Source organism: Caloenas nicobarica, chromosome 1 (assembly GCF_036013445.1).
Source record: "Caloenas nicobarica isolate bCalNic1 chromosome 1, bCalNic1.hap1, whole genome shotgun sequence".
NCBI classification, from domain to species: Eukaryota; Metazoa; Chordata; class Aves; order Columbiformes; family Columbidae; genus Caloenas; species Caloenas nicobarica.
Window position 1 is genome coordinate 78,599,952 of NC_088245.1, and position 9,454 is coordinate 78,609,405.

The window sequence follows — 9,454 nt, forward strand, 5'->3', positions numbered from 1 at the left end:
CATGATAGCTGCTCACTCACCCCCTCCCCACAATAGGGGAGAAAATCAAAAGGGAAGGGAGAAACTTGGACTGATAAACACAGTTTCATAAAATAACAAAATACTAATACACTACTAGCAAATATATATATATAAAATAGAAATAAAAGATATTTAAGGCAATTCCTCATGAACTCTGTCCACAACTGAGCATCCAGTCCCAGCAAGACACACCTGGGCCCACAGCCGATCCCAGAGAGAGAAAAAGAAAGGAAATAGGCAGAAGAGCCCAGAGACCTTTGCAAAATGACAGAAGGCTGGGCTAAACGTCCTGACAGAAATTTCCCCAGCTACTCCCAGAGAGAGATATAGCAGAAGAGGAGAATGAGGAATCAGAAGGCCCCACTCTTAAATCTGGAGCATGATACTAATGGGATGGAATACTCTCATTGCTCAGCCTGGCTGTCAGTCAAGCTCTGCCCCATCCATGCCCCCCTTCCTCGCTGCCTCACCCCTGTGGGCAGAGCGCTCAGAACAACCTTGGCTCTCGGACCAGAGCAATTAAAAACATTAGCTCTGGGCTGGGATGCTATCTCTTGTTCTCAAACTAAGTCCAAATAATGACTGTGCTAGCTGTGAAAAAGAAAGATTTCTAACCGCATGAAGAAAATTAACCCATTTTCAGTTACACCAGCACACCTTCCTTGCAGCTGCCGTAGCTTGTGCTGAACCACTTCACAGTGTATGCCGAATATAAGCATATAAATGGAGGCAACACAGAAACTAGACAAAGGGTAGTTCCTTCCTTTTCTTTAAGAATGAATTACATTTTGGAAAGATAGCTCCAGTCTATCTCGGCTTTGGAAACAGTTCTGGCAGAGTTGTACGAGATCAGTACATGCACACACGTTTGAAATGACACGTGGGGCAGAAAGTCCTTTGTAAGCCTGCAACATTGCATCGATGGCCTAGTGACCATGGGGAGGTGATTGGGCTGGCTAATGATTAAATAAGTTGTGAGCAGCTGTTTCTTTGCTCTGTGGAACTGCAAGAACAAGAGTGAGACGTGCAGGCAGTAAACAAGAGTGAGCTTGTCACGGCACAAAGTAGGAGGCATAAAGGACACTCCATATGCTCTGTGCACGCACAGGAACAGAGTCTGAGAGCTGGTTTTGAAGAGGATATTTTTTTTTTGACAACACTTAATTTCACATTCTTTTTTTTTTTCTCACTCATGTTTTTGGGGTTTTTTGTTTGTTTTAGTGTTAACACATGCAGAGTCTTACAATCTAAATAGAATTCATGTAGCCACAGTAAAATCTTGATAATTCTCAGTTAGCTCTTCTGCAGTCCCAATATTTTCCACCCGGAAAGGCAGTCAGTAGTGAATTAAGAGTGCTGTGGTCAGATCTCCTGTCATTTCATTGCTTTGACAACACATTGCAACAGAATATTTAGTGGCCCTCAATGAAGTGTTATTGCAAATACATAAACTTACACTTACAATTCAAAATAAATCAACTAAATTATTTTGCTGGTGCAGTATCATCAACTGTTTTAATCATGGGGTTTCGCCTTTCTAATTTGCAAAATTTGTTAAACTTCAATATGTGCAAAAGCCAGGACTCCTCAGAGTTTCCAAGCTGATATTCCTTGAAATTTAACTTTATCCACAAAACAAAGGGAGCCTGAGAAATGGCAGGACGAGTTTCCTCTCATTGTCTTGCCAATGTGCTGAAAACTGTTCATTATACTTTAGTCTCTGCATCCTTTCATTTGTAGATGTGTCTGCTGAGTGTGTCAAAAGAGATAACAAATAATGCCAGCTGTGTAGTCATTTTATTGAGGGTAAACAATGTCTCAGTAAGAGTGAGGTTAAGAGCAACTAATAATTCCCAGAGGTCACCAAATAAGCACATTCATCACATTTTCATAGTGCTGGGTGAGTTATTTGTTGCAAGTCAATTATCAAATAAACTTTGGCCTTGGCTGATTTCAGAACAGGCCCTAATTTTCACAAATACGTCGGTTGTGCAGATGAATTCACAGTGTTTGTTATCAGGAGAATATTACAAATGCACTGGTATATTACCATGTACAATTTGTAGACAAGTCCGTGAGCTTACCCATTTTGTTCTTCTTTATTTCTCCAGGGAGCCAGATTGTTCATATGAGTTTTAAGCTGTGATTGAACCTTTAATAAAAAGTGGTGAGTGGCAATGAAGCTTTGGGGAGCCCTGGCAATACTGCAATCTATAGGGCAGCCATCAAAATTGGTGTAATTTAGACAGACTCCCTGACCCTGCCTTGTCCCAGTCCCCCGTAAATCACATCTTGGGCCTCTCTAGTCCCCCAGGCAGTGCTGAACTGAGGTGTTCCAGGGGGCTGGAACTAGCAACATAAAGTGCTGGGGACTGGACAGAAACAGAGGTGGCAAATTGAGTACCATCTGAGTTCTGATCAAGAGGGTGGTGGAGAGCTTGAGAAGGTATCTTCAGCTCATCTCCTCCCACTCCTCACTTCTGAGGGCATTAACATGTAGTAAATCCCGCTCCGCGTCTGGCAGTGTGGAGGTGAAGTTGTCAAAACAGGATAAAGAAAAGCCCAGAGTAAAAGCACAAACAGCACGTCTGAAATCATGTAACTTCAGTTTCTTTCAATCTAGGTCTGATTTCTCATATTTGAAGCTGTCTGCAGCAGGCCAGCTAATCAGCCAGCAGCAGATACATCACATCATATGCAAAAATCTCAGTGTGCTGTACATTCACAAACAATTTCATCACATGTTTTATGAGGTGAGCAATTCACTATCGGACACAGCAGAAGTAACCCTTCCCACGGAGTGTGTGCCATCACCTTAACTAGGCCTCAAGTCTCTTGATGCCTGTTTATTGCTTTTCCCACAGAGCCCAGGAAAGGAGTAAAGAATTATGTCTTCTGGGGAAGCATGGCCCTCCATGCTCAACAGATAGTAAGTTACACTAATAATTCATATAAAGTCATGCAGCCTACAGATAGTTTAAATTTGTTCTCAACAGCTAATGCTTTGTAGTGGTAAAAACAAAATGTAGTTCCTCTCCCCTCTTATTTCCTGAAGAAAGCAAAAACCCAAGGCTGTATTTCTTGGCTGAAAATGGACTGACTTCAACATATGTTGTGTGCCAGCTGCGAGTCTGGCCCTGGGCTTCAAAATCGGCAGCTCCAGCCCATCTCTGAAAAAAGCTGCTGCTTCTGTCATGTACAGATTCTGCCTTATGTTCAATATATATATAAAACCACCCATAGACTAACCAAGGTCAGTGACCTTGACTGTAGCATCAGTTAAAGGAGAAGCAAAGAATTCGCCATGGCGTGCAGCATCATTTATCAAGGCACACTTGTATCGACCATGTTCCCTCTAAGGAAAATATCTGGATCTCAGGCTTTATTACTGAAACTTTGCAAAAAGTTTGGTTAAGTCTTGACAGTGGAGGCTTAAAAATTGGAAAGCAGTTAAGAAAGTCTGCTACTTTACAATCTTTCTCCTCCATAGCTCCAAGCAATTGCCACGGTGGCCACCCAGATATACAACACCCCGACTTCCCTCACTGTGTGATATTTTCGAGTTGCTGCAGTCCTTCCCATAGGCAGCGCATTTCAGACAGCAGGACACCGACTCTGGGCTCTAAAGCACCTCAGAATGCTATAAAGTGGCAGTCCTTGTATACACGGTGTAAATTCAAACCCAGCATAATGAGATCTTGTCCTCTTGTAAATCTGTGGTGTTCTGCTGGCTTCAGAGGGCAGATGAGGTTTTGCCTCGGTTGAGGAGCAGGCGTAGAGACCAGCAGAGTGTATTTTAAAGGTTTTCAATAAATGGCCGCAGAAATTCAAATAGTAATTGCATGGGAGCCGTCAAACTGTTCTTTAAAACTCCTAACAGCATTAAAGTGCATATATTTATTGTTATATAAAGATGTATGTATCCTTAGAAATTGGTAGGAGAGAGAGGGAGAGAGAGTAATTCTCGATAAATATTCCATTAGATTTTTCTGGTTTTACAGACATTGCCTTTTCAGATCTGGAGTGCACCTCATTGCCCAATTACTACTTTCTTCTTCCTCTCTCAACAGTTTGCTTTTAAAAGGGAAAGTGACAACTCAGTGATCTTCTACCCTTTCCTTGCTCTGTTTTTGCAGATATTATTTCCCTTTGCTGCCCCTGTTCTTTCATTTAAGCACAAAATGATCTGTCACCTCTTGCACCTGAGAAATATCTGCACAATACAGCAGATTAGGTCTGATCCAAGATTTATTTAAGCAAGTGTGAAATTTCAGTAGACTTTGGATCAGGTCCTAAACATCCCTTGCACAAAGGTTCTCCCCAGCTGGGAAGTTACTTATTTAAAGGCATGCCTCTGTACTCTTAAAATATTGGTTTTCCTTTCTTCAGAGCAACTTCATAAAACTGAAATCTCTGCCCAATGTGTCTCTGTCAAGAACATACTGTGTTTTCTTATAGTGTACCTTGATGATGGTGTTGATTTTTCACTCAAAAAAAAATGGTCAATGCTTAAGGATCAGCAACGTGCTACTTAAAACAACAGAAGCTCTGGACTTGGATATTCAGCTCAGCCTCTCAAGGAAATTCCTTAGCTGCCCATTTAACTTAGTTTACCCATTTGAATCCAGGATGTAATGCCTTTGTGAAGTTTAAATGATGCATGTTTTTAAAGCACCTGAAGCAAAGGCAGAAAAAAAAAAAAGGTTTAGCAATTAAAAAAAGAAAAATCTACAGCATCCCCATGGGCCTGATGAAGAAAAACAAAGAAAAATATTTGCTAAATAGAGGCTTAAATCCAACCTCGAAAATGTCCTTTTGCTCTTTTTTTTTTGGGATCTCTTAACAAACATGCCAGGTTCATTATTTCAAAGAAATTACATAATGACTGAGAATCTTACCCATACTCTTATCATGCTTCATGGTACATAAATCAAGCAGATTGCCTCTTATACTCATGTCTCTCCAGAAAAGCAGATGCAGTCTCACTCTAAATATGAAGACATGTCCTTTTGGGCCAGAAGACCGTGTCCTCAGTCAAAGCCTGGGCCTTTAAAAAAAAAAAAATTGCAAATGGGAAAGTAATGTGCAGTACTGAGAAACACCAAGTCAAGTTCATCCTGTCAAGTGAGGTTTTACTGCAGAAACCTACAGAAGCGGAGTTAAGTGATTCAGCATCAGGGCACCACGCTGCAAAGAAGCCTGAGTGCACAAAAAGGCATACGATTGTCTCAACCATTTCTATTGCATGACAAATACATTTGTCTTATAACTGCGTCACATTTCGCTGAATTATATGCTCCATGGTTTGCTCTGATAGTATGATGGCATCACCCGCCACAGCCACAAACCACAGTGAATTGACATTTTCTCCATGATTTCACTGGTTTTGTCATAACCACGCCCTTTGGCATTGCTTCCATTTTCACCAAAAAGAAATGCTAAACTGGATACACCATAGAACATTTCCACAAACACTTATTCCCAGACTCTTTTAAAGGCATGTGTCTATAGGCAGCACTTCTGTCTAGCGTAAACCTCCTTGCGAATGCAACTTGGGCAGCTCCCTCCTGCCCTCTCAGGTGGTGGCACTGGACGCTGGGTCACCCAGAACTGAAATGCCACACGCTTGGGGGGCGGTCGTGGGCCAGCTAGCCCTTCCAGCTGGCTGATCTAAATATGCTTGTGGTTGATAACGAATGAAGCCTAGGAGCTGCTCAGCCTGTAATTTCCCTGTGATTACTACAGCTGAAGCACATGATAAAGATATCACCCTGTGAGATGAGTTGGCAGGCGGAGGCCAGGAAACATCCTTACAGTTGGCACCATCTGGGTGGCACAGGACTGGGAAGAACTGGGGATCAAAATACCTTGTGCTTATTGCGTGCTCCTCTGGGACAGAAGAAGAATGCCACTGGCTTACAGTGACAGTGGCTAATACTTCATTCCTCCACTCCCTCCCAGAGGTAACGGCCTTCACTTGTCCAGTTCTTCAGTTTTGATGTCCTTTAGGACATCATGTGTGCTCAGGCAGCTGCAAAAGGAGCTTTCAAATAATGATTTCAGTGCGTATGACCAGAATCTCCTAGCACTTGAAAGCCCTTATAAAATCATACTGACAATCTGTAGGGCTGCAGGACTTTTTAAAGACAGCTGATTCTTCATTATCTGTGATAGCTGAGGTCTAAGAAGATCCAACTAATAGACTAATCCAGGTTATATGCATACGACAGGTTATGGTGAGGAGCATATTGGAAAGACATTGGAGTGGTGCAGCAGGGAGCCAGCTCAGGTTGTCCAGAGTGATGCTGTGCATTAGTGCATAAGCTCTGCTGGTCTCAGGGGATTTTTTCACGAGTCGTTCCAGCACCTGCACCACATCCTCTTCAGCCAGGTACGTAAGGCAGAGCCACCCTCACTAGTGCTGAGTGATGCCAGCTCAGGTTCGTTGGGAAAAAACTGCTCTGTCTCAGCTCTCGGCACAGCTGTATTTCTTCTAGAGAAAGCAGTGTGGTTTCATTCAGCATAGCTTTACTCATGAGGACTGTGCTCTGCAATGAACCGGAAACCGCTTGTATTTCACCAGGTCCGTGGTATGACCTGCCTGTGCCAGACGGGCTGCCTGCAGAAAAGGGAGAGCTGACTGCAGTGCTGTTTCTGTTGGCAGGAATGACACAAAGTCTCATTGCAAGGATGAGAACGCATTGCCATTTCTTAGTTAGATCTGTTCTGTGGAAGAACAGAGAATGTAAGTTTCAAGTGCTATTTATCTGGTACATTTTAATAGTGCTGAGATTGCTTCTAAATGATGGAGGAATGGGCTGAACAGAGGTATAGTGAATTATGGGGGTGATTTGTTCCGGGCAGTCATGGCATCACTAGCTTGATTAATTTTTGTGTCATCCAGCTGCACTGTTTCAATAAATTAGAGCATTTTTATGGCTGAATTGAGCACTGTGGTGCATAGTCCACTTGTGTCATATAGATAGTTCCATATATATCTCCTGCCAAGTAGGTGGTAAACAAAGGATATGAATATCTACACCCGGCTGGAGAAGCTCTGTGTCCCCATTGTAATTTGTGAGCAAAATAACAGGATATGTTGTATACTAATGCTATGGCACATATTTGGTTGTTCTGAAAGGGCATCCTCTGAGATTTTGCATCCATATACACACATACACACACTCTCCCATACTCAGATACTCTGCCGTGTCTGTGGGATGTGTGAGGCATGTAAATCTTCTCATTCTAAGAATCTCCTCTTATAAAGAAATCCTCGGCTAGAAACAAGCTTGTATATAGCAGTTTTTCAAAGCAGCAGAGCTCATGTTTCAACTAGATATGTAATGCACAGACTAGATTCCTATTTGGCCCTCCTCTGTTTGCAAATTTAATTAAAAAGGAGCAGGACAATCACTGTGATGTTTTTTTCCTCCTAGAATTTAGCACACTACTTGAGAATATGGAATATATAGGTGGACCTTGTCTCTAATCTGGTCCAAGTTTTAGAGCTGCTTTAATTTCAAAGAGAAATAATCTATCTTCCGTCCTGCTGATTCTTGTGATAAGCATTATTAAATACTGAGTTGTTATCATCGGCAGCTATCTTCCATGAATATATCAGTCCCTATTTTTGTGTAATTATTGCTGGATGAACAAGATCTGCCAATTTTTGCTTTAAATCGAATGATTCGCCAGTCATGGAGAAGTTAATGAGTGTAGCAGGCTCCTCAAGGAACCCCATCTCTGTACCACCAGTAGGACAGGACTCTGTTGGGAAGGGAAGAAAGTGGGATTGACATCCCTTCCACCTCTCTATCAGGAACAGAAGGCTGCAGCTGCATGACCTGTTAACCTCATTATTTTTTGGAAGTTCAGCATTCATTTGGTAAACAAAGGCAGGATGAAACCTTCAGCTGGTATAAACCAGCATACCTCTGTTGTCAGAAATGAGCCTTACCAGATTACTCCATCAAAGGAATTGACCAGAAGTCATGGGAATTTGTTACTTGAATATCCGTCGAAGATTTTTGGACTGGATAATTTCTCTTGAAAACTCACTCTTCAGTTTGGTGATCCTCCAGAGGGCATTTGCAAAGACAGTTTTTGAAGTAGTTCGAGATGAGGTAGACAGGAAAAAATCACTGCAGTTGGATGGAACTCTAGCAAGAAAACACCTTATTTAGAGGAGAGGAAAGCAAAGGAAAACACTGCTGTGCCGAAGTTGCCTTTACTTGGCAGAAAGAGGGAGAAGGAGGCTGTGAAATGAATGTTTGGAGCCAAGGTGTTTTGTTTCATTTCTGTGGGTTTTTTAATCATTGGCACTGCTATTATTGTGAAGTGATACAAAGATTTAAGGCAGCTCATGCAGCCATGTCGGAGGGTAGATGGAGAGAGTCAGCAGACGCTGCAGACAGAAAAGCAGCCTCCACCCATAAGGCAAGAGGTGCGTAGTGCCTACGTGCTGATGGGCTCCTGCCAAAAAGCATGTAGCAGCCTTAGAAAGCTTCTAAAAGCTGGCGCAAGGTGCGTGGTCTGTGTCTGTTGGTACCTACACATTCCCTAACTAAGTAGTGATTAGCTTCTTAAACTGTTTCTTTTTCCATACCTTCTGGCCCATATGCACAGATGGTGCCTGTTCTGGATACAATCTCCATGGAGCAGAGACCTTCTGCCTGGTGATGTGGTCAGTACTGTACTGTGTACACCTGTTTGGGATGCTCTAAAACTCAATGTTGACTCTGTTTTTTTGCATAAGAAGATGATTCAGAGAGGAGCCAGAAGCTCACAGGACTGATTTATTTACTCAACATACTGAAGAGGCATCAAGAAATTATATAAATGCAGCACATTAAGAACTCTAAATCATGTACTTAAAGATTATTTTTGTTTACTACACCAGGTACCAAACAAGAGGAATAACAAGGAAATGCATGATGTATACTTACAGCTTTTACTCTATTTGCAAGGAGAGAGTGAAAGCGCAGCACTAGCATCTGGCTTTCTTTACTGAGGTTTAAGATTGCCACCTAGTTTTCCTCAGATTTCCCTAGGCTTGATCAGTCCTATTTTTAAACTGGCATTTCTAGAATAAATAGCCCTTCACATTTTATTATCAGGATCATTACAATATCTCCGTTTGCTTGTCTTTGTGTGACAAATTGTTGGGTTTACACAACAAAGATAGAACAACACATTGTTCGGATTGAAACATAATGATACTGTGATTTAGAGTAAAGCTTCATTTAACCTTAGGCATTAAAAAAAAAAAAAAAAGTAATCTCAGTCTGGACTCTATCAGTAGCCAGTAAAGACAGAAATGCTTCTAGAAGATGATGAATCCTATCCAAAAATAGGTGTCTAGAACTGACTGTATGATTTTCTGGCTGGAGATATATCTAACTTGGAAAGGACGCCTGCCTTTTAGGTGGTT